The following is a 24,720-nucleotide window of genomic DNA, read 5'->3' on the forward strand; positions in this document are numbered from 1 at the left end:
CCTGGGTTTGTTTTGGCAGGTAGACCCCTAGATGTTTTATAGTGTTTACCATAGCTTTAAATGGAATTTCTCTTTCTGTCTCTTACTGTTGGGCTTTGTTAGTAACATATAGAAATGCAGATGATTTATGTGGGTTTATTTTGAAACCTTCAACTTTGCCAAAGTTGTTTATTATTTCAACCAGTGTTTTTTACTTGATTCTCTAAGTACATCACATCAAAGAGTGATAATTTAGTTTCTGCTTTGCCTATTCTAATTCCTTCTATTTCTTTTTCTTCTCATTGCTAAAGCCAACATTTTGAGTACCATATTGAATAACAGTGGTGATAATGGACATCCTTTTTACAACCCTGATCTTATTGGAAATGCATCTAGTTTATCCCTATTGCATATAATGCTTACTGATTGCTTTAGGTAGATACTACTTATTATTTTATGGAAAACTTCATTTATTCCTATGCTCTCCAGTGTTTTCAATAGGAATGGGTGTTGCATTTTGTCCAAAGTTTTTTCTTCACTTATTGATATAATCCTGGTTTCTGTTAGTTTTGCTGTTGATTTGATCAATAATGTTGATAAGTTTTCCTAATATTGAACTAGTCCTACATTCCTGGTATAAATCCTACCTGATCATAATGTGTTATTCTCATGATAAGCTGCTGTGTTCTTTTTGCTAATGTCTTATTTAAAATTTTTGTGTCAATATTCATTAGAGAAATTGGTCTATAATTTTCTTTCTGTGCTTTGGTTCTTCCTGGTTTAGGTATCAGAACCATAAAAAGATTTGGTAGGACTCCTTCCCCAATTTTCCCAAATAGTCTATATAGTATTGCAATTAACTGTTCTTTAAATGTTTGATTGAATTCATTTGTAAATCCATCTGACCCTGGAGATTTTTTCCTAGGGAATTCATTGATGTCTTGTTCAATTACTTTTGCTGAGATGAGTTTATTTAAGTATTCAACTTCCTCTTTTCCTAATCTGGGCAATTTATATTTTTTTAAATATTCATCTATCTCAATTAGATTGTCAAATTTCTGGGCATACAGTTAGGCAAAGTAACTTCTAATTATTGTTTTAATTTCTTCCTTGTTGGAGGTGAGTTCACCCTTTCCATTTTTGATATTGGTAATTTGCTTTTCTTCTTTTTTTTAATCAAATTGATCAAATGTTTACAAATTTTATTGGTTTTTTCATAAAACCAACTCTTAGTTTCATTTATTAGCTCAATAGTTTTCTTGATTTCAATTTTATTAATCTCTCCTTTGGTTTTCAGTATTTCTAATTGGGTATTTACTCGAGGATTTTCAATTTGTTCTTTTTCTAGCTTTTTTTGCTGCATGCCCAATTTATTGTTCTTCTCTTTCTCTATTTTACTCATGTAGGCACTCAAAGACATAAAACTTCTCCTAATAATTGCTTTTGCAGTATCTCATAAGATTGGTAGGTTGTCTCGTTACTGTCATTCTCTTGAATGAAGCTGTCGATTGTTTTTATAATTTGTTGTTTAACCCACTCATACTCCGGGAATAGATTATTTAGTTTCCATTTAATTTTTGGTCTATCTTTCCATGGCCTTTTATTACATATAATTTTTATTGCATTATGATCTGAGAAGGATGCATTGACTATCTCTGCATTTCTGCACTGGATTGTGAGACTTTTATGGCCTAGTGCATGGTCAAGTTTTGTATATGTGCCATATTACGCTGAGAAAAAGGTATATTCCTTTCTATCTCCTTTAATTTTCTCCAGAGATCTACATATCTACCTTATCCAGAGTTCTATTCACCTCCTTAACTTCTTTCTTGTTTATTTTGAGGTTAGATTTATCAAGTTCGGAGAGGGGGAGATTGAGGTACCCCACCAGTATAGTTTTGCTGTCTACTTCTTCCTGTAACTCCCTTAACTTCTCCTCTAAGAATTTGGATGCTATACCACCTGGTTCATTTATGTTTAGTAATGACATTGCTTCATTGTGTATGGTTCCTTTTAGCAGGATATAGTTTCCTTCATTATCTCTTTTGATTAGCTGTATTTCTGCTTTTGCTTTGTCTGAGATTAAGATTGCTAACTCTGCTTTTTTTACATCAGTTGAAGCATAATATATTCTGCTCAAACCTTTTGCCTTTATCTTGTGTGTATCCCCCTATTTCAAATGTGTTTCTTGTAAACATATTGTTGGATTATGGTGTTTAATGCATTCTGCTATCTGCCTCCGTTTTATGGGAGAGTTCATCCAATTCACATTCACAGTTATGATTACTATTTTGTCTTTCCCTCCATCCTATTTCCCCCCTTAATACTTTTAATTTTCCCTTCCCCTCCACAATAGAGTTTTAATTTTTGACCACTGCCTCTCTCAGTCTTCTCTCCCTTCTTTCAGTCCCCCTCCCTTTATTTCCCCTTTTCCCTTACTACTTCTTCCCTCCCTTTTAGCCTCCCCCCCCCCTTTTCTTTCCCTTTTCCCCTCCTACTGCCTGTAGGGCAAGTTAGATTTTTATACTTAAATGATTTTGTTGTTCTCTCCTTGCACCAAATCAGATGAGCGTAAATCTCAAAAAGTGCTCATTTCCTTCCCCTCTCTCCCTCCACTGTAATATGATTTTGTGCTTCTTACTGTGATGTAATTTACATTTTTTCTACCTCCTCCTTTTGACATCTCCAGTTACAAGCCCTTCATACCCTTAAATCACATTTTTATCATCACATCACTTAATTTATACCCACTCCCTCTGTCTATATATTTCCCTTTTAAATATCATAATAAATATACAATTCTCAAGATTAATAAGTATCATCTTCCCTCATAGGGATGTAAACAGTTTGCCCATATTGAATAACAATTTTTCCCCTGTTTACCTTTTATGCCTCTTTTGAGACTTGCATTTGAAAATCAAATTTTCTGTTGACCTCTGGCCTTTTCATCAGAAAGGTCTGGAAATCTCTTATTTCATTGAATGTCCATCTCCTTGCCTGAAATATTATGCTCAGTTTTGCTGGGTAATTTATTTTTGGTTGTAGTGCAAACTTCTTTACCTTACAAAATCTCACATTCCAGTCCCTCCAATCTTTTAATGTAAAAGCTGCAAGGTCCTTTGTGATCCTGCCTATAGTTTCTCAATATTTGAATTGTTTTTTTTCTGATTACTTTCAGTCTTTTCTCCTTCACTTGATAGCTTTGGAATTTGGCAACAATATTTCTTGGTGTTATCAGTTTGGGAACTCTTTCAGTTGGTTAACAGTGGATTCTTTCAATGACTGTTTTGTCCTCTGCATCTAGGACCTGAGGGCAGTTTTCCTTGAGGATTTCTTGGAAGATATTGTCCAAGCTCTTTTTTTCATCATGGCTTTCTGGTAGACCAATAATTCTTAGATTTTTCTCTTCTGGATCTATTTTCCAGGTCAGTTGTTTTTCCAGTGAGATATTTTATATTTTCCTTGATTTTTTCATCCTTTAGATTCTGTTTGACTGATTCTCGATGTCTTATAGAGTCATTAACTTCTACTTGTCCAATTCCAATTTTATTTTTTTTTAACTTTATCACTACAAATTTTATTCAGAAGCCCATCTTTTTTTTTTTTGTTTTGTTGTTTTTTAGAAAAAAATTCTCATTATGAACTTTGTTTGGTCAATCAGCTACAAGACTTTTCTAGCAGACATACAGTAAAAATGGCATGACTCAGAATCGACCAGATCTTTCACAATCTCTTGACTGCCTCCTCTCATGTTTCCTGCCACCACCACCGCTGCTGCCACCACCACCACCACCACCACCATGGTCATGATCTCTTGATTGAGAACAACGTTCACAAGATCTTGATCAGGATCTATGCTTCTTACGATGACACCCACACAATTCTTGTCATAGTTCTCTAGAGATGGGTTTCAGATGCATAAAGTTACAGAAGCCTCCTAGAGTACATTCTCCCATTTCATATTGGCAACAATAAGCTTCTCTGAAGTCAGTCACAGGTGAAAGCTCTGCATGAATTGGTTGTCCATGAAACCAGCAATTGCTTAAGTCAATGATAGCCCTTTCTGTATCTTCTTCATGGCGAAACTTCACATATACATTTCCTACAAGATGATCCCCAAGCTTGTCACAAACATTCATCTCCTCAACTTCACCATACTTGTCTTCCATTCCTGTAAAAACCTCCTCAAAGAGTTCATCATAGTGTTCTTGCATTTTGACATCACTCACTGCACAGCACAAACTGTCAACAGACTGGGAAGAGTTTTGAGGGTTATAGTAAATGTTCAAGCGGACAATGGTCTTGCTAAAGGTTGGTTTATTATGCAACTGGGAACATCTGTCTCCATGACAACAAGCTCCAATTTTGAAATAAAATGAACAGTTGGCTTTGTCTTTCTCTGTGCCAAAAATTGAGGCCAAATACTCTGCCATTTTCACCTGCTGCTACTGCCGCTGCCCCCAATTTCAATTTTAATAGATTGCTTTCTTCAGTTAACTTTTATATCTCTATTTCCATTTGTCCAATTTTTTCAGTTAGGTTTTGTATCTGTTTGATCCATTTGTCCAATTTTATTTTTAAATTCTTCCATGAATTCTTCTTTCATATTTTTAAAATCATTGGTCAGTTTTTTTCCTACTTCCCAAATCTGACTTTTAAAATCCTTCTTGAGCTCTTCCAAGAACACTCTTTGGGCTTGAGACCAGTTCATATTCTCTTCTGAGGTTTCAGATGGGAGTACAGTCTCAATGCTGACCTCTTCAGTATTTGTGTTTTGGTCCTTGTCCTGACATTAAGATTCTATGGTCTTTTCTTTTTTGATTTGCTTCTTGCTCACTATGATTGCCTTTCTCCTGGCTTTTAGAGTGGAGCTCTGCTTCTAGGACACAGCAGCCTCTATCTCATGGTTCATGTGCTTAGAACTTGAGGCTTTGTGTACTGTGACCTCTGGTTCTTTCATCTAGAAGCTAGAATGCTGCAGCTTACCTGGTGCTGAACTGGCTGATGTGCCAAAGCAGAAGCAAGGTGAAGTCTTTCTGAGCTTCCCTGGAATTACCCTGGAGCTTGCTGCATGATGTGTGGGGGAGGGGTGGTCTGGCCACAGGAGGTCTCCTCTCTGGAGCTAGAGCACAGGCAGAGCCAGTGGTTGGTGAGCCTTTATCTGCCATGGTATCTGCCCAGTTCCCCTGGCTGTGATAAGTACACCTGGGGTCCTAGGGTGGGTACTTATGGGCTCCATCCCCCTCAGGCTCAGGATCTCCTCCTGGTTTGCTGAGGAGGTGCTGTCTGGGACAGCTCTGGTCCTGCACTGGTTCTCTTCAGCCATAGAAAGAGGGACACCCCTTTGCAATTTTCCTAGCCTCTATAGCTAAGGGATTGTTTACCCCTTCAGCTCATCCCACTACTCTAGGATTTTTCCTGGGGAAATATTCTCTGGGTTTTTTAAGGTCAATAAGGGGAGGAGGAGAGGTCTTACATATCACTCTGCCATCTTGGCTCCTGGTCTGTTCTGTTTATTTAGTGTTCTAAATACTCTTTTCAGATTTGTGATATCTTCTTATCTCCTACATATGCCATATATCATTGGTAGTGTTGTTGGGATGGTATTCAATCATGTCGGACTCTTCATAATTCCATTTGGGATTTTCTTGGCAAAGACCCTGGAGTGGTTTGCCATTTCCTTCCTGCTCATTTTACAGATGAGGAAACTGAGGCAAACCTGGTCACACAGCTACTAAGTGTCTGAAGCCAGATTTGAACTCAGGAAGATGAGTCTTCCTGATTCCAAGTCTAGTGCTCTGTGCTACCTACCTTTTAACCAAATAAGTGATGTAAAAAGTTGACTAAAACAGAATCAAGAAATTTCCCTAAGATACTACCCCTAGAGATATACCTCAAGGTTGACACCATTTTTTTTTTAAAGACTACTCTTAGCGTCCCATCATTCGATGAGTTCTAAAACCATTTAACTGTGCTTTTTCACTATTATTCAGCTATCTTCTCACCATCTTTTCCATAAGGATATTACAAAACACCATGTCAAATACCTCACTAAAATCCATTTTATTGTTTCTATTGTATGCTAATCTACCAGCCTAGTTACCCTTTCCAAGAAAGGAGGTTAGGAAGGAGGGAAGTGAGGTTAATCCAATATGATCTATGCCTGATGGTCTTAAAAATCATTACTCTTCTCCTTAGGTGCCTGCAAACCATACTTTCAATAATCCATTCTAAAATATTTCCAGGAATTGAAAAAAAAATAAAGCTTATAGTTTTTTTAATCTACTTCTATCCTTCTTTAAAAACTGAAACATGCCTTCCAAGTCTTACAAATCTCTCCTTTTCTCCACATACTTGTAAAGATAACTGATAGTTGAGTTAGCAATCATGTCTCTAACTTCTGCTCCTAGATTAGGACATATTTCCTCCAGGCTTGGTAACTCAAACTCATCTTCTCATTCATCTTGGTTTTCAATTTTTTAAATTTATTTATTTATTTTTAGTTTTCAACATCCACTTTTATGAGATTTTGAGTTCTAAATTTTCCTCCCTTCCTCCCCTTACTGCTCCCAAAATGGCCTGTTATCTGATATAGTCTATACATGTACGGTCATGCTACTAGTCATGTCATAAAGAAGAATCAGAACTAAAGGGAATAACCATGGGAAAGGGAAAAAAAGAGAGAAAGATCTTTGATCTGCATTCAGACTTCATAGTTCCTTCTCTGGGCATGGATAGCATTTCCCATCTTTAGTTTTTTGGAATTGTCTTAGATCATTGCATTGTTGAGTGGAGATAAGTCTATCAAAGTTGGTCATCACACAATGTGGCCATTACTATGTACAATGTTCTCCTGGTTCTACTCATTTCACTCAGCATCAGGTCATGTCAGTCTTTCCAGGCTTTTCTGAAATTCATATGCTCTTCATTTCTTAAAGAGCAATAGTATTCCATTATAATCATATACCACAACTTGTTTATCCATTCCCCAATTGATGGGTATTCCCTCAATTTCCAATTCTTTGCTACTAAAAAAGAGCTGCCATAAATATTTTTGTACATATGGGTCTTTTTCCCATTTTTATGATGTCTCTGGAATATAGACCTACAAGTGATATTGCTAGATCAAAGGGTATGCACAATTTTATAGCCCTTGGGGCATTGCTCCAAATTGCTCTCCAGAATGTGTGGATAAGTTCACAATTCCACCAGCAATGCATTAGTGTGCCAGTTTTCCCACATCTTCTCCAACATTTATCATTTTCCTGTTTTATGGTTTTCAATTTTCTGTTATCTATTTTTGTTTTATCATTACCAGACAGACTATGATTCCCTCTGGTAGAGAAAACATAAGCAAAATTAGAGCTGAGAATTTTGGCCTGCTTTCTGTCATCCATTATCCTGCCCTCTTCCCCCTCCATCCCATGTAGTAATCCTATTCCTCCTTTGAGCTTGGTTTTTCCAAGATGGGTAAATAATAATAATAATCCAATTCACTAAATTCAACAAATATTTGCAAAGTATCTACTAAGTTCAAATCTTGGGAAAATTTAAAGCATTGCATGATTTACCAAAGACAATCCAGATTTTCTCTTCAGAGTTAATTCTGGGCCCCGTTTGGTGTCTATTCAAAGTGTTTTTCCAAGATATATGCACTGATCGACCAGCAATACGGGTTTTCCAACTAACTGCATATCATAGTCTGGACAAGAAACATTCTTCATCCAATTGATTTTTCTTACATGGATAGTTAGACTGAACCTTTCGAGTGATAATGAATCTCATTTAGGAGACTCTGTAATGTTCCAGGGCTCAATGCAATCAGCACAATGCCAAATGCAAGCAGCAACATTTGAAGGAACTCTCCACACAAAGGGAATCCCTTTTCCATTTGGATACTGGACTAGATATTCTCTATGACAATGGCAAAGAACTTTTGTGAGTACATATCTCCTTCTTTTAAGTCTTGTTTAATGTTAGTAATCAAAGGGTCATTGAATAGTTATGTCAAGACTGAATTTATCAGTGAATAGTGTATGATGTTGGCTTCTTTGTGGGAGATATGTTATTGGAGGAGACTCTTGAAGAAATATTTTTCTCTGCCAAATCAAATTTGATTATATAGTCAGCAAACAATGAGCACAGTAAGATCTTATATTCTATACCCTTGAAGTCAATTGTGTAAAGGTGGGAGCTATATTACAATAAAAATGTTATGAACTAAATTTATATATATATATGTGTGTGTGTGTGTTATAATTGAAACATGATAATTATATGCAACAAAAAATACAATAAATAGCATTTATATGGAACTTTAAGCTCTGTAAAGCATTTTACATGTGTTGTCTCATCTGATCTTCATTTAAGTGTGTAGAATAGACATTATTATTATCCCTATCTTACAAAAGAGAAAACTGAGGCTAAGTGATTTGTTCTTGATCACAAAGCTAAGTGTCTGAAGTGGGATTTGAGCTCTATTCCTGAGAGTCAGCTTCCTGACTCTAACAACATTCTATCAACTATTTCACTTAGCAGCCTAAAAATGGGGCTTGCTGTTCAGTTTATATGTAGATAAAACTCATAAAAATGTGTGGAGTTAGAAAAGACATAGGGATAGATCATTACTGATATTTTCTTGGATGTCTTGGTAGGGAAGTGGGGGAAAGTAAGAATAAGATATAAGTTGCTGTTTCATTTCTCCAAGCATTTAGTCTCCTCACCCTCTTTCAACTCTCTTAAAAATCAGTCCCTTAAGATCATCAGAATTGTGTGATGCACAGCATGAGCCCGTCTCTACTTGGTCTAGGGCAGCAGTTGCACTCACCTCTGTTTTTTTAACTGCCAAGTCTACTCTGCATGCTACGTCTCAGCTCTAACTTTCTCACTGAAACAAGGGCCTGTCTTTTCAGCATCAATATTCTTCTGGTTGTGTTACATGATTGCAAGTCATGGGATGCCATTGTCTCTAGAAATTCAAGTTGTAAGTCACCCAAAAGGCAATGGAGAGGCACATGAGAGGTTTAAGGGGCTTGAAATATATTACCAATGAAGAAGTATCTATGAGAAACAACAAAAATGTTGTGAAAGATATGTGTAACCAAGAAAGAAGGCAGACCCATCATGTAGTAAATGTAGAGGGTAATGGGCAGCCCCCTTGTGCCACTCCTAATCATGAAATGCCAAGGAGTCTAGAGCAAGGCCCCAAAAATGTTGATTAAAATCTCCTGTGAAGGACTTATGTAAGACATGAACAAGGGGAAAAGGTGTGTATTGTTTATGATCTATACTAGCCAAGAGAGATTTTGACTATCAAAGTATTTTCTAGGTACTAGTGACAGAAACTCAAAAAAGCAACAGTATCTAGCCTAAAGGAGCCTACTTTTTACTGAAGGAATAAAAAACAATTTACGCATCGTTGATGTTTATCACTAGTTCAGTTGTTGCTTAATTTTAATATTTCTGACACTATTCTTTTAGTTTCATGCCTTTCTTTGACGTTTATATCCAGTTAACTCTCCTCACTCCTGTCTTTTTAAACATTGTGTTGGTCAAAACATTCCCTGAGCCTCAACATCAATCTCTTCCATTTCATACCTGCATTTTTTTTACCATCAGATTTTTGTAATTGAAAACTATCTATCCCCTTGAGCCAACTTCAGCAGGAGAATTTCAGGCCATGTTATCCTAGTGATCACTTATCTGAATTCTGAAATCGATATTCCTCAAATCTAGGGCCTGCATTCCATTGTCTCTGGCTCTCCTCACTTTATCACACATTCTAGGGATGTAGTGGTCATTTCCTTTCAAACTTCCTGTCTTTATGACTTCAACAAATAATTATCCATTATTGGCTAAAATCATATCCAGAAAAGCAGTTCCTTTTGTTGCTCCACCTTTCAAAGAATAAAATTATCATTCAGGCAAAATAAGAATGTGTTGGTTCCTTTTCTACTAGCAGAGAGAGCTCCAGCAAATATCCAAATAGTTGATGCCGCCCATTACAACTATACTCTACCTCAATGTCCACATTCTTCATCTATTTCCCAAACTCATTATCCATTTCTTCTTTCTGGCTGAATGGTCTCTAGTGTACCCACGTCATAATATACTTTCTGTTTCTCACTTCTCTACTTCTCACATTCAAAAATTTTCACTATGCTTCCCCTCTCTAGATCTTAGATTCCTCAAGTATGCATATATTATTCTGATCCAATTCTACAACATGAGCCTTTTTTTCTTATCTCTTGATTTTGGACTACATATTCTCTTGCATTGCTATACTCCTCGAAAGATGTTCCCTAAGTACATTTAAAAGGTAGGTAGTTACAATGACCATATAATGTTATAAAGAATGAGCTGTATCTTAGGTCATAATTTTCAGAGATGGAAGTGACCTTAGAAGTCATCTGGTCCCCCTCTTTCATTTAATAGATGAGAAAACTTAGGTCTAGAGGGAATAATTAATTCAACTAAGGCCACACAGCTAGTAAATAACAACCATATTTGAGCCCAAGTACTCTGTCTCCCCAATTCATTATCCTTTCTGCTATACCAGTTTGTCTTTTATTTACCTAGTGTTCTACAATTCAGACTTTTCCTTAATTTACATTGATGTCAATGGGAAGGTGCTTTAAGCACTCTTATCATTGCAACGTATCATTCATTATTGTATTAGGAGTACTATTGAGAGGCAGAGTTAGCCTAATAAGTTGGAAAGAAATGAGTTTAAGTCCTGTTCAGTGCCCTGGGTGCCCAGTGACCTAGGCCAATCTCTAAGAACTTAAGTTGAAGAGCACATATCACTTTGATTTTGATTGGTAGAGAGAGTGGCATACCAAGGATTCCCTACACTAATTGTTTTATTTTTTAAGAAGTAGTTATAATCATTTTAATTTATAAGTTTAATAATTTTGAAGAAATATTTATAATAATTATGATTCCATTTTACATGCTGCCTTAACACTTGTGAGGTATTTTTCTTACAACAACTCTTTGAGGTTGGAAGTATATTTTTATTACTCCCTTTTTTATAGGTGAGAAAATAGACTCAGAGTGTTTAAGTGATTTTCTATAGTCACATAGATGATATATGGAAGAAATAGAATTTTAACCCAGATCTTCTGGCTCCAACTCAATTTTTCTCCCCTAATAGGTCATGGTGCTTCTAAAAAATAGTGGTAGAACAGTAATATAATTGTTTCCTCTGTATTAAACCTTCAGTGCAGTAGTATAGAGAGCTGATCTGGGAAGATGACTTGGATTCAAGTGCCACATCTGACACATACTGGCTTCCTATCCCTGATAAATGACTTAAATTGCCATTGCACTAGGTCACTCCCTAAGACTGGAAATTATGCACAGTTGGAGATCAGCATTTGATAATAAGAATTCATATATATATATATATATATATATATATATATATATATATATATATATATATATATATATATATATATATATATATATATATATATATACGTACACACACGTGTGTACGTGTATGGTCTCATTTAATCCATATCACAACTCTGTGAAATGATGACAAAACTGAGGCTGAGAAGTTGAAGCAATTTACCCACAAAGCTAAGAAAACATAGACCTCAGCCCTGGTAAGAATAAGACTTGTTTTTGAAAGACAATTCTCAAGGAAACTCTGACATGAGATTTTTATATCAGAAAAAGAAGCATGTTGTTCTGGTGTGGGGAAAAAATGATTTTAGGAGTTAATGATGTAAATGTCTACTAGAGAAAGACACTAAATTTCATTTTTCTGAAAAGAAAAATATTTATGAAAGTGTAAAAATGCGTTTTTGACAGGTAGATGATGCACTTTGAGATATGCCAACCAAGGACATATCCAGTCTACTTTAGTTTGCTAAGGAAAGAACTAATATTTCTGAAAAAAACTTGGAGTAATTTTAACCAGGAAATGGCTCCACCATCTTTGTATTGCCTCCAGATTATAGTAGGCATGCAAGAAAAATAAATCAAATTCCATTGGTGGATTATTGTATGAGATCTCCTAATTGGTCTTCCTGCCTCTAGCCTCTTCTCTTTCCAAACTATCTGACACAACACTGCCAAATTAATCTTAAAACACTACTTTTCATCTCCTGACTGTCCTACTTAAACATACCTACAATGGTTCCCCATCACCTACAGAATAAAATCCAAACTCCTATGTGGAATTCAAGATCCTGGTCAATCTGATCCCTGTTTACTTTTCCGAACTTCTCCTTCATGAGCACCTTAGTGAATTTCTGTTCCAGCAAAATCTGTTTACCCATTGTTCCCTGAATATAATGTCCTCTCTCCTCCCCATCTTCACTCCTCCACTTGACTGAGGTCTAGATGAAATTTCACTTTCCTCCTGAAGTTTTCCTGAACAGTACTCAGAAGTATTCCTCTGCCTCTTCTGAATTCAAATAGCATTGATTTTCCATTTTGTCCATTTTGCATATCAATACATCAGTAAATATAATTTATTATGTGCCTACTCAATGCCAGACACTGCTAGGCACAAGGGATATAATACAAAAATAAAATAATCTCTGGTCTCAAAGAGCTTAGGTTCTATAGGGGAAGGAAATACATTCACATATCATAGCATATACAGAATTAATAATAATAAAAATAAAACAATGGCAATAACCGTATTATATAATGCTTAAAGTTAGTGATTCACTTTTACATGTTATCTCATTTGATTCTCACAAAAACTCTGTTAGGTAGGTGCTATATCTCCATTTTATAGATAAGCCTTACAAAGATTAACTGATATATGGCTAGTAAATGTCAGAGGGGATATTTGAACTCAGGTCTTCCTGATCAAAGTCCAGAGCTCTTAACCACTATACTACTCATTACTGCTTCCATATACAAAATATATACTTTTTGTGATACTAAATGATGCTTATGTGAATGTTGGTGAAATAACACAAGTAAAAAAAGGACATTGGTAGGGGGAGGGGAATGGTGAGTGAATGAAAAAGCATTTATTTAATCCTTAATATTCAGAAAAAGCTGTGCTTTGATGGAGAGAGGCACTTAGAAGCCTCATACTAGAACAATCTCCCCAGCTATGTTCTTTGAGGGGAAAAACTCTAATCTTTCTTGCCCTCCACAGATTTTACAACGGTTTGCTGGGGACATAATCATTGCTTTTTGTTGTTGGTCAGTTGTTTCAGGCATGTCCAACTCTTCATGACCTCATTTGGAATTTTCTTGGCAAAGATACTGGAGTAGTTTGCCATTTACTTCTCTAACTCATCTGACAGAAGAGGAAACTGAGGCAAGGTGCAGAATAAATACCCAGTAAATGTTTACTGTTGATATCTATAGTGAAATTCTAATGAGGATAATACTATTTTGATAGAAGGCTGGCCTTGGATTTCAAATGGCCTAGATTCAAATCCTCTTTTCAATATACTCTAGCTATATAACCATGGGCAAGCTATTTAATCTTTTGGTGATCGCAAGCAATTTTCTAAACCCATAAGTTATAGATATAGGTGTAATATATAATGGTGATAGAGATTTCCATGTTGGTATTTCCCTATACTAATAAAATTATAGGCCAAGTCTCTCCCCCCACCCCCCCATCCCACCAATAAATAAATAAACACTTTGCTCAAGCCCTATAAAGTCTTTACAGAGTTTGGGATCATTCAGCGATTCTTTACCTCAACCTATGAGTTGTCTAGGATACAGAAGCCACAATGCATCCTGTCTCCCTAGGCATGAATGGGTGTGAGTTGAGAGTGTGGATTCTGACCAAACAATCAACAGCTCACAATAGGGATGATTCTCCCAGGAGACAGAGCTATGCCAGCCCCAGCTTTTCACTTCTAGGCAATTGGCTGTAGACACCTATCTAGTGGTAAAGGCCTATCCTGGAAGCCACAATTCCACATTATGGTCCATCTCTCAGGAAAGGGAACTTGGCAAGCCCAGTTTCCATGGTAACTGGGTTCCCAGCTTTAATATTTCCTACTTAGGATTTTTAGTTTGGGGTTTGTTTTTTTTTTCCCTTAACCTCCAAATGTGAAAGAAAATTCCTGCCAAGGAGATGATGGCAACATAAACAGCCCATCTGAGTTCAAGGAGCTCGGAAGCAAAGGGATTTAAAGGTCTCCAACTCAAAAAACGCTAGGGAGAAATTGGCCTCTCAGATCAAGGACATTAAGTCTATGGCTGCAGGAGGCCCATGGGGCCCCTGCTTAGTTGCTTTGTTTGCACATTGCCACCAACCGATACTTCATTTGACAGTATCTCATGGAAGATTTAGCGTGAAGAGTCCTGCATTTCTAGAGCCAGGGCATATGTTTAAAATTGTGTGAGAGATTGAAGTGATTCTGCTCTTGATGTGGACAGGTCCTGGTCCTGCCAACTTTCTTCCAACCCCAACCTGAGCACTGACATGACCATCTATCACACATGATGTCAAAATAGATAGATTTCATATGCAGTGGATGTGGGAGATGGGGGAAGGAAAGTATAAAGCAGTAGGGGTCATGTGACCATACAAACATGCATAAATATGAAAATTGAGTGTTATTTCCTAAATCATCTTAGATTAGTTGCTCCAGTCAGTTTTGCTTCATCATTGAAAGAGATAAAGCAGTGGAGCTAGTTGTAAAAATGAAAAACCCTAACACACACACACACACACACACACACACACTCACACTATTTTCTTCCAGAACTGCTGTACCAGCAGGGTAGCTTTGGAGGATTGAAAACTGTAATGAAAATGGAGTACCCTAACTTTGCCAATTATCGGAAGAATGCTGCTTATCTCCCCTGTTAACAGCTAAGATGCCTTAAGGGTTTAGATTAGAGGACAAACACATGGAAAGAGAGAAAAGTTATTAAATTCTAGACCTGACATTAGGAGTAGGGGAGGAACTTTTGATAAACAGATAAGAAATAGATCTTGTCAATCTTAGCCAAGAGATCAAGATGGTAAGAGAAGCCATCACCACAAGACACCCAGAAACAACCAACAATGTGGAAAAAAAAAAAAAAACGGTGCACTTTGCAATACTTGCAAGAGGTCTTTTGAAAACATCACCCCTCAGGCAGTTAACTCCTGAGATGAAGTCCCCAATAATTGTTTTCCTGTGGCACACAGCTGCATGTGTGTGGCGCACATCACTTGTTGAAGACATGATAATAATCTATCAGTTCTCTGAGTTATAGAGGGAGCCTATAGAGATAATTAGCTCAGGCACACAATGATAAACATGTCAAGATAGGAGAAACATTTCTTTCCTTAAATAAAAAATAAGGAGGTGATGGGAAATGATGTGTTATGGTGGGTGAACAATATGCCTACCACAATCCATCTTCTATAATAAGCAGTTTCAAGATCTGAGTCCTTCCATATGGAGGTATACACATGAGGAGAAAACCAAAAACATGAACTTAGGCATGGAATTTCAAAGTCATTTGATTCAATCCTCTATCTCCAGCCAATACAACTTAATCTGGATTTTACCATTCCTAAAGTGATTGGTTTTCTCTTCTTGCTTCAAGCTCTCTCTTCTGCTCCCACTGCTCTACTGACATGCTTTTTCAAAACCATCAGTAACTGGTGTAACTCATTACCCATCCTTCTTGATCTTTGTGCACCTTTTAGCATCCCTGAAACTTTTTTGTTTGGCTTTCATGATACTGCAACTTATTTGTACTTCTCTTGCCTTTTTAACCACTTTTAATTTATTCCCTCTTCTTTTTCTTACCTCTTAAATGCAGGTATTCATCAAGATCCTACCCCTGACTTCTCTTTTTATGCCCCTAACTTGATAGCTTACATCTCATCCACACCCATAACTTCAATTGTCACCTCTCTATAGATGACTTCCAATCATTCTATCTCTAAATCTAATGTCACTCTGAACCTTAGTCCCACAAGGTCACTACACAGGGCGCTGAACTTGGAGTCAGGAGGAGCTGGCTTTATATCCCTGTTCAAGGAATTGCTAGCTGATTAAGTGACCTCAGAAAAGTCATTTAAACTTTCTGTAATCCACTTTCCTATTATTTAAAAATGAAGGGGGTTTGGACTTGATAGACAATCACAAAGTGTCTTCCAGCTGCGATTATTTGATTCTCAGTTCTATTGAAACAAATCCCCAGGGTCTAGAAGAAGGTTTTGCAAAGGAAATAATGAAAAAGTGTTTGGTCAATTACATTAAATTTTTTCCTAGACACCTGATAGTACCTCAAATCTTACATGCATGGCTAAACCCAAATTTATATTTATACCAAATCTGGTCTTTCACCTATTACTCTCCCAGGCACCAAGAGTTAAAATTTCAGAGTTCTATGTCTCTTCCATCACAACTCATATCCCATCAAGTGTCTATTCCAATTGATTCTACCTCCAAAATCTCTCTTGCATATTTACATTCCTCTCCATTCTTATCCAATCCCTCCTTTTGACTGGACATCTGCAAAAGCCTTCTTGTTTTTCTTCTCTCCAATCAACTCCCATATCAGTGTTATCAAAGATCTAATCACATCAAATTCTTGCTAAAATCTTGGAAGTGTTTCACTGTCTGTCAAGTTAAATAAAAAAGCTTTATTTAATTTGGCCTTAATGGACCTTTAGTACATGGCTAAACCTTCCTTTCTAACCCTGAGTCCTTCTACTCCCACTAAACTATTTTATTCACTGTGCCCCAAATATACCCCAGGTTTTTACATCTCTGCACTTTGACTCAGTAAGTCCCTCCTTCCTTGGAAAGTCCTCCCTTCACATCTCCATCTATTAAAATTTTACTCATTTTGTATGCACTGGTTTCTGCTCTGAGATTTGAATGGGACTTCCAAGAAGAATGTGAGCAGACATTCAATGCAAAAGCATAGACCTTTATTTGATGAGTTGAGAGAAAATGTGTATAGGGATCTGACTCTAGAATCAGAAAGACTTGAGTTCAAGTCCCATCTCTGATACATACCTGTTGTGTGATGAACAATTCATTTAACCTCTCAGGGCCTCAAGCAATTATCTAAGACAGTTTTCTACGTTGCAGAAGTCATTGATCTGAATTAGAAGACAGAATTCTCACTTGGAGCTCCCTATGCCAACTTTTTCAAAGGTGAGAAGGTTTCTAGAAAGGAGCTAGCCAAGTCCAGAAAGTGAGTGATAAGCTTGAGAGTGGAATGATGCTTCACAGGAAGGAGCAGAGTTTCACACAGGCTTGCCCAATTAGTTTGTTACTCTGATGCAATAAGTAGGGAGGTACTAATTAGCAAGGTTTCCTGGGAGATCAAAGTCATGGCATGGAAGAATCCAGAAAAGAAGGGTGTGCCAGGCAAGAGGGAAATGAACTGAGACATTTGTCACAAGATAGACCAAACCCTTCAAAGTATCAGCTCGGCTGTCATCTCCTCAAAGAACTCTTCCTTAACTTGCCTTCCCCACAACAATATGTGGTGGGTGTCCCACAGTTTGATAGACTTTTCTTGGTAGTTCTGCTATAGTACTTGCCATAGTTTTAGTAATTTCTGGACTTGTCTTCTCCTTGTGAGCTCCATGAGTGCATCAATTATGTTTTAATTTCCTTCTTAATTCCCTCAGTGACTAGCATGGTATCTTGTACAGAGTAGGTGCTGATCACATGTTTAACTCCATGAAATCAGGATGTTTTCCTTGATGTGTACCTTGAATGTCTCCTACTTTAACTGAGACCTGTTTCTTATTGATCAGAGTCATAATTCACACCAACAGCATATACAGCATTTTTGATTAACAAAACATCTTTCTTACAACAACCCTTAGAAATAAATGGTGCAAGTGTTGTACCCATTTTACTGATGAGGCTTAGAAAGGCTTAGAAAGATGACATTAACTTGCCCAAAGTAAAATAGTTAGGAAGTATTGGAGCCAAGAGTTGAACTCAAGTTTTCTGACTCCAAGATCAGAAGTAGAACATGGGCATAAATGAATGTCTAATGCCAGGAGATGTCATACCTAAAATATAGACTAATAAAATAAGGGTGCCCTGGACACAGAGGGATGACTAGGATCTCTAGGCTATTCAAGGTGGTCTTCATACTTTTCATCCATGGGCATTGTAAATATGGGCCCTTTACATGTTAATCTTACATAAAGAAAAACACATATTAGAGAGAGAATAACTGAAACAAGCACTGACATTTTTTTGTCATTTGTCTTCAGCACCTAATGAATTGGCTGACTCAGGAGGGCAACTAGACGAAGCCACATATCGTTACTCCATGAAAACTATTTTATATGATTATTCACTGCAATCATGTGGAAACACCTGTAACTCCCTCCATACCTGTCTACAGTACATGGAATTTTCCATAGAAGAAAAGAAAGAATTCTTCTTGGGAACTAACCTTTAATAACTGTTTCTGTTTCCATGACAAAATGAAGAATTTATATTGCCAAACACCTACATTGCAAGAGTTTCCTAATTGATCTCCCTATTTCCACACAGCTTTCAAACTGATACTCCTAAAATAGGTGTGGTCATATCACTCCCTACTCAAAAATCTTCACTTGCTCCCTATTGCCTTTAAATGAAATACAAAGTCTCCAGTCTGGCATTTATAGTCCCCCGTTACACCCCTTACCACCTTTGCCAGTGTTATTTCATACTGTTTCCCTACATACACTCTCCATGCCAATAAGAACTGTCTTGTAGCTTTTCCAAACTCATGACATTCCATTTGCATCAGCCTTTGCATCAATGGTCATTACATTTCACCTCAACCTCATTGAATCCTTATTCTCTTTCAAGGTAGAGCTCAGGAGAGCTCTTGCATGGAACCTTTTATGATTCACCCATTTATTAGCATTCTCTCCTTCTTGAAGTTAATTTGTATTATTTTGTGTATACTTTATGTCTACTTCCTTGAGTATATACTGTATCTACCTGGTAAGTTCCTTGAGGGCAGGAGTTGTTTTATTTTGAGTTTTGCATCCCCAGTGTCTTGTCCATAATTCAACTGAATAACATTGCTGATAAAGTAATCAAAGTTCCCAAAACACCAAGTTTACTATACTGTAGGATTTGGATGGGGGCAGGTACTATACCTGTGATTTCATTGGGTAGAGGGAACTCCCAGGAAAGGAAACTTACTCTACCAATGCGATCAGCACTTTCTCTGAGATGTAGAGCCATATAGTTGCATAAAGTTCTAAAGGATTAAGTAACTTGTCTATACTCTACATTATGTGTCAAAGGCGGGACTTGAAGACAGGTGTTTCTGGCTTCAAGGCTAGCTCTCATTCCACTAAGCAATATCATCACTCAATAGTCAAGAGATTCCTGGAAAACTGAGTTCAAGAAAGCTATGGGTAAGATATTTAAGATCAAGTTACACTATTAAAAGAAAGAAGTAAACATACCATGAGATGTGTTGATTTAACACAGAAGCTGATCTGACAAGTTCTCAAAGAGGCCAACCTTTGTTTCCACATTCCACTCACTTGATAACTTTAGACCATGGACAGCAGACCATTCCTGAGCTTGCTGTCTGAGCAGTTGCTAATTGGCAAAACTCACTCTGACCATCATACCTCTCCCACTTTCTTCCCCTATTCCTACCCTCATGCTGTTATCTATTAGCCCAGAGCAATAGCAGAGCAAAAGTTCATAATCATGGTGAAAACAGAGAAAGACCTGCAGTTTAGTATATTTTATTTTATTGCAGAAAAACATGTTAATTCCCACTGACCTGTTATTATTTCATTGAGTAGTCATAGAATCATTGAGTTGGAAGGGACTTTCAAAGTATCTGCTCTGATCCCTTCATTTTATAGATGAAGGGACTGAAGCCTAGCAAGATAAAGACATTAACTAGCCCAAGATCACATAACTATCTAATGTTAAAATGGGACTAGAACCCAAAATCTCTCTCTCTCTCTCTCTCTCTCTCTCTCTCTCTCTCTCTCTCTCTCTCTCGTTCTCTCTCTCTCACTCTCTCTCTCTTTTCTCACAACAATAATAACAGCTAACATGTATCTATTACTTTCCACATCAAAAAGGGCGCTGTGCTCTATGAGCAAAGCAGAATTGAGACAGCACAAAGTAAACATAGGATGTACAAATTTGGAGTATCCATCCCAAATATTCTCATGGATTATCTATGCCCAATCTGTGGTAGAGCATTCTGAACTCGTATTGGTCTGATCAGCCACAGTTGAACACACTGAAACTTCACTTTATCATGGAGATGTCATTTTGGTCCTTTTTGAAAATGAAGGATAACAGCTAGACCAGATCTATTACTTTTACTTTACAGAGTAGTTTCATATATGTAACCTTATCCTCACAATTCTTTTGTAAAGTAGATGTAAATCTTAATATTTCCATTTCACAGATGAGAAAAAAGAGGGCCAGAAAGATGGAGGTGCTTGTACTGATACTATAAAAGGGCAGAGCAAAATCTTGGAAACATGTTCTTTGACTCCTGGAACGATACTCTTTTCATTACCCTCATATTCTTAAGCATTATACCTCTCTTAAGTTTCAAGTCATGACTTACTGAAAGTTGACAATGAGTCTATGTCCACAGCAGTCCTACAGCTACAATGTTCATAGGTGGGTACTGGTAATACCTACATGGTTTCCAGGTGTCTTAGGGCCCAACCTGGGCTGCCCTCCTTTATGGCCATTGGTTGCCACCATTTCAATGTCGTGTAAGAGATGTTAATTAAGTATCTACTCTCTACAAAGTGCTGTATTAGGTATTAGAGATGCAAAGATCAATGAGGCAAATTCTCTGCCTCCTACCTTGCAGTTTACAATATAGAAGGGGGGATATGAAGTGTACACAAATATGTATGATATAGGCCAGGATAATATGTTACATAGGTAAAGGAGGGGTTCAGATAAAATGTTTTGATGAATACAAGGAGGGAGAGATCATCATCAGTTGGGTGATCAGAGAGGCTTCCTGGAAGAACTGGCACCACAGCTGGTCCTTGAAGGAGGAGAATTTCAATATGTGAGGAGACTCAGAGGTAGTATGACTTTAAGATACTAGATACTTTTCCACAGACCTGCTTTTGGCCACCAACAAGCCTTCATAGGTATCCCTATTACATTATAAGGTTGTCAATATCTTAAACCCCATCCCAATTTCAGATTCCAGCTGATACTTCTGATTAGGATTCCTCCTGAGATCACAGGCTTGGGAACAGTAAAGCATCCCACTAATGAGGCATGTAGGAGACACCTGGAATCCATTAGCCATCAGATGAGCTGCCATTACCACTGTCTACCTGGGGACCTTCCATCCTACACAAGTTGTGATTGAATCAAAGTTTTGGAACAGCAGATGGAATCTTATATGTCTCTGCAACTGTTCCTCTTTCCCTTGGTTGATTTTCCTTTCAGTACTTGTCACTCTATCAAACCATCTCTTGCTAGTGTTTAGGAACCAATAATACCCATGGCTTCATCAAGAGAACAGGCTTGATCAATTTCTCTGAGATGCTGTGGCTCACTTAATCAGGGCCAGGAGATACTCTGAGCTTGAGAGCACCATAATCAATCAATGAGCCAAGGGAAAAACTGGGAACTAGGTCAGGTCCACAGGCTTGAGTAGGAGGTCAAGATCTGGAAGGAAGCACATTCAGCAATGCCAGGAGTAGCATTGGTCTAAATCACATTGCCTTGCTAAGGTCAAGAATACAAGAGGTTAGATACAGAGAACTAGAAAGAAATCATCTCTACTTAGACTAGAGTAGGATCCTATATCATCAGGATAGAAGAGAATACCTAAAGACCTTAATCCCTGGGTCATGTAATCATTCTATTGTGGGACTATTGTAGTCTAACGTATGGGCTGTCCATGCATGTTTCATCCAACTTCCAGCATCAGCTGTCCTTTGGTTCCCAAGTTAATCAGTGCATTACTATTCCCTCTACTTTCCCAAAGTGTCCTGATGAGTTTAGATAATTAAAACACAAATGAAGCAACATGAATCAGTCATAAAAAATAATAGGGGAGGAAAAGTCCTTCTTGGGGTGATAAGTTGAGGCTATGATAGTCACAATACCCTTTAGACCTCTTTCAGGAATGTGAGGAATAAAAGGATGATTCTAACGTTCAGAATGTTTCTACTTTTGAAACACCTCTTCTACTATGTCTGTTCTCCCTGAGTAATGATAAGATTTCATAAGATAATGATAGATTTCAAGCTTGAAGACACCTTAGAGATCATTTAGTCCAGTCTCTCATTTTATAACCTTTCAAAGATTACACAGGTCTAATAATAATGGACAGAGGAAAGATTCAAACCCAAGACCTCAGACTCTACCCCCACAATTTCCCCCACAACACCATGGAGAGCATGGTTGGCATTCTGTCACCTTTCTCAAGGTATCATTCCAACCCATCTCACCCTCTAGGGTCATAAGAATCTCCCAGTGATTATAGATACTCCCCTTCATTCCTTATCACTCTATTAAATGAACTCTCTCTAGTGCTCAGAAACCAAGAAGAAGATGAAAAAGAAGGAGAAGAAAAAGAAGGAGGAAGAAGGGAAGAAGAAGGGGAAAGAAGAAGGAAAAAGGGAAAATGGAAGGGGGAGGAGAAGGGGAAGGGGAAGAAGCATGGCTTCATCAGAACATGCTTGATCACTTCCTCTGAGATGCTGTGGCTGAGATTTTAAGATATCTCTTCTTCCCAATAGAATGTAAGCTTATTGAAAGTAGGAATTGTTTCATTCTTTGCCTATGTATCTCCAATGACTAGATAAGTGCCTTGAACACAGCAGATGCTAAATAAAAATGCTCACTGTTTGTCATAAACCTACAATTCAATGCATGAGAATGTAGGAAGGAGAAGGAGGTCTAGAATAAAGGTCATTCTCTCATCTATCATCCCTCTGCAATTCAATTAAGTGAGACTCACCACTTACTTAGAGAAAAAAAAAAAACTTGAAAAGTTCAGCGTCTCTCGCAGGCCTCTTTATCCTCCAGTGAGCGATGATTTACTGTCTATCAGCATTTATTTCCATGGCTAAAGCCACCAAATGTCCTAGGAGTTTAGATGGTTGCTCATTAGGTAGAATGTGCAGAGATAACACTTTCAAAAAAAACCATGTTTATCCTGGTGTCCACCACATCCTAGGATTAAAATTAGCACTAATGTTCATGGTAGTTTCATGGATGAATTCAGAAGAAAAAGGGCAACTAAGGCTGAAGAAAAGGCAGAGGCCATAGAAGAGCAACCAACTAGCCTACCAGGTCTCTCTGCTTCTTTTAGACTTGAGTATGTAACTGTCATGCCCTTTGTCCAGAAAAGAATGGGAAGAAGTTATGAAACTTAAGCCCAGGGACAAAGGCATAAATCTATAATGAAGATGGCAACCTCATTCCAAGCAGGGTTGGAACTAACAATTCTGGCAAGCAGTATGAAATAAGCTCTCTAATCAACTGTGTAATTCATGATATGAAACTCACATAAGAAATAAAGATGAGTACATTCGAAAGGGAAGGGAGACACTGAGATACCTGGAAATTGATGGTGGCAAGGCACCCACCCTTGGCAGGTGGGCCTATGGAGGAGATTACTTAGGGTACAGTCACTTGAGGAAAAACAATAGAGCTTCCTACATTGACTAATCATTCTTGCTAACTAGGTATTAAATTTAATTGTTTCAGTATGTCAGAAAGATTGCACATGCTGTCAAAATGTAAATGTAACCTACTTTAAGCAGCACAATCTTCTAAAATCATTATTTTAAATGTGTGTCCTCTAAATTTTTATGCCCTGAAGCAAAGTGTTTGTTGCCCTACCCCAGTTATAATTGCGCTTCTGACATTCTCAAAGCACTTTGCAAGAATTATCTAAGTCACATGTGGTAAAGAAATGTGAAGAAGTACAAAGAACACTAGCCTTCGATTTAGAAGGCACCCCTACTTCTTATCTGTAGTACTTGGGAAATAATGATGTTAGCCATATTTGTCTTTTGCTTTAAATCTTGAGAATTACTTTGCAGATATCACCTCATTTGATGCAACAAGCCTTGAGACAGAAATGATTATGATGATGATTCTACATATTTCATCTTAGATAAGCATAACACTGGAGGCAACAAGGAGGATCCTTTTGTAAGAGTCCACACACTTTTAGGAGCAGCTATGTAGGAGCAGTGGATAGAGCAGTGGACTTGAAGTCAAGAAGATTCATCTTCATGAGTTCAATTCTGGCCTCAGACACATACTAGCTGCATGACCCTGAATAAGTCACTTAACCCTGTTTGCCTTAGTTTCTTCATCTGTAAAACGATCTGGAGAAGAAAATGGAAAACCACTTCAAAAACAACAAATAGGGTCACAAAAGAGTCAGACACAACTGAAAATAGCTGAACAACAATGATAAACACATATTTAAGGTGATAAGGGTCTAAATTAGTATGGTGGCAGTGGGAATAGAAAGAAAGAAATGGATATTAGTATTCTTGACAGAATATGGAGGCAAATTATATATAGGACAAAGAAGAGATGGAAAGCAAACATGTCCCCTAAGCCTGAATGGCAGTTGAAGGAAATAAGAAAATTCATAGGTAATAGAGTTAGAGTCAGAAATAACTTTAGAGGCCATTTAGTACAACTCACTCATTTTACAGATGAAGAAACTGAGGGCTAGAGTTTCACAAAGGTGGCAAGTGGCACAACCATTATTCAAGTCCACATCTTCTGGTAATATTTCTAGCATTCTCTATACTGTGCCATGCCACCA

The 24,720-nt window shown here is 37.4% G+C and overlaps 1 pseudogene; it reads right to left on the reverse strand.

The window, feature by feature from the left end:
* Positions 1-3,683: 3,683 nt before the first annotated feature.
* LOC140509061 (splicing factor U2AF 35 kDa subunit-like) lies at positions 3,684-4,412 on the reverse strand (annotated as a pseudogene).
* Positions 4,413-24,720: the final 20,308 nt, after the last annotated feature.

The sequence above is a fragment of the Notamacropus eugenii genome, chromosome 5 (genome assembly GCF_028372415.1).
Source record: "Notamacropus eugenii isolate mMacEug1 chromosome 5, mMacEug1.pri_v2, whole genome shotgun sequence".
NCBI classification, from domain to species: Eukaryota; Metazoa; Chordata; class Mammalia; order Diprotodontia; family Macropodidae; genus Notamacropus; species Notamacropus eugenii.